The sequence below is a fragment of the Phalaenopsis equestris genome, unplaced genomic scaffold, assembly GCF_001263595.1.
Source record: "Phalaenopsis equestris unplaced genomic scaffold, ASM126359v1 Scaffold232897, whole genome shotgun sequence".
NCBI classification, from domain to species: domain Eukaryota; kingdom Viridiplantae; phylum Streptophyta; class Magnoliopsida; order Asparagales; family Orchidaceae; genus Phalaenopsis; species Phalaenopsis equestris.
Genome location: NW_018250856.1, coordinates 1 through 2412, shown reverse-complemented (window position 1 = coordinate 2412; position 2412 = coordinate 1).

Below are 2412 nucleotides of genomic sequence, written 5' to 3'. Positions count from 1 at the left end.
TAAGGAAGGTTTTGTTAAGCTCAAGAGGTCTCCAGGAAGCTCTTGAAGAGGTTTTACAGAGTATCCCCAAAGAATTTCAAGCTCTCTCTCTTTTGTCATGGAGGGGGAGTTTAAATAAAATGGCTTAGACTGGCTGTCAGGGCCAATTGAGGGGTGTGCATTTGGTTGCTTATGTGGAGGGCAGAGAAGCTCCAATGAGCAGCTGGGCTGATTTGGCTTTTGGGTTTGAATTAGGTAACAATCCCTTGACTTGGCCATGGTTTTGGCCATTTTTTAGCCACCAAGGTGGTTGGCCGGCCATGAATTGGTCACCTCTTGGCTCAGGGAAGTCAGGGGGTGGCTAATGATAATTATCCCCCGAGGGTAAGTGATGATGTTGGAGATATTTCAATTTAGGTCCAAAAATGGGTAAATTCCCTTAATTTGGGAATCCATTGGTCCATAGCTTGTCATGGAGATTTTAGGAGGGTTTAGCCTGGTCTTTATGAAGGTTTTGGTGGCTGTGAAAGCATTACTTTGGTGGCTTAGACATGGTTAAGTCATTTTTTTGTAGACCAACTTTTGGTAAAGGGGTCCATGTAGGTAAATTTGGATAAAAGTGGGTTTGGGTTAGGCTAATTTTGACGTTGAGACCAATTGATTGATCAACATTGTGTACGTGATTGTAATGAACATTTTTGGTGAAAGATTGAAGTGGTTTTGAGTTCAATTGGGGGTCCAATTTGAGGGATTTTGAAATTTTGATCAATTTAGGCATGTTGGCTAGACTTGGGTCTAGATTGGGCTAGTATTGGGCTAAGTCAAAATTTATTATTGAGAATGGTCAATAGGAATGTCATGAAGAGTTTTAAACATGAATTGGGTGCCAGTTTTGGGGTTAGGGCAATCCATTTGGTGGAATCTTGAGGTATGGCCAATTTGGGGCAAATTTGGGGATTTTTGGATCTAATTTAAAATTAAATGAAATCAATGTTTCACCAAGGCCAATTAAAGGTCAATTTTGATGTTTAGGAATATTATTAAGAATTTTCAACATAAATTGTGACAAATTGAGGAAGCTATAGGTTCAATTTGGTGAGATCAAGTCATATGGCCAAAATTTGGGGTTTGACTAGATCAAAATTGGGCTCAAAGCATGAAAAAATTGAGCTTGGATTTGGTTTAGTTTGGTCATGTAAAAATTTAATTTGAGTTTAGTATTGGAATTGGGGTCAATTGAGAGATCAAATTGATGAACATTTGAGCTGAATTTGGGAAAATTTGGGTCTTTAAAGGCAAATTTGGGGATTTTTGTTAAAGATGGTCAAATTTGCCAAATTGGGTCATTTGATAGTTGAAAGAAATTAAATTGGGAATATTTTGGATTTATTAGGATTTTCTGGGAATTTTTGGACATTTTGGGATTTTGAGCTATGGAGGGGTATTTTGGTAATTTGGGGGTGTTTTAGGGGTAAAAGGCCATAATGGGTATTTTGGCAGATTTGAGGTACCAACCATCACCAACAAGCCATGGACCAATGTAAACCCCATTTTGGGTCCTCTACATAGTGGTCTTAGCCAAACCATAGCCATAGGGCTGGTTTAGGGGACCATCTACATGAGTATCCCAAACGATCATAGGATCTAGGCTAGAAATTTGAGTTCAGGGTTGTGAGTGAATGTGAGTGTAGATGAGAGTAGTGAGTGCCTTAGCTCCAGAACAACACCCAGGGTTAACCCTAAGGTCCAGCAGTCCTAAGGGTGACTCATCTTAAGTTTCCCTCATAGTGACCCCACCTACTAAGTATTTAGAGGTTGAGACCAACATGTGGAACTTCAAGTTAAGTAGAGAGGAGTTTGGAATTTTTAGTGGTGAGGGTGTCTTTTCTAGTTTTCTAGGAATAGTTAATAGGAAAGTCCTATGGCGAGACCTTAGGCTACTAAAGAGGAAAAACTAAACCTCAACCAAAAGTGAGGTCAACAACTACACCTCAAGCCATGTATTTATCCTGAAAGATAAACACAAGACTTTAGAGTGAGGCTCAATCAAATAAACTAAGAAATACTTGACATCTGTTTAGTCTGTGAAACTATTTTATTTATAAGCCAACAGGTTCCCCTTTTTAATATGAAAAATTAAATAGGGTTTATATTAAGCTTGGTTTAGAAAAGCTTCCTATAAAGGTAAGGCCCTATTATTAATTACATCTTAAGTTATGGAAGACACTCAAGAAAACTCTCGATAAAAATCAAGGAATATTATCTTCAAGGAGTTCAAAAGAATAGGAATTTTTCAATGAGATCGGACAAAGAGGTGTGCAAGGGGAATGACTCAACTTTGGAACATTTATTGTAGAATCCAAAGGAGGAAGAATAAATGGTTGTCATAGATCTGGAGGAGAATGTCGGCACTATTTTTGGTGTGGGGTTTGC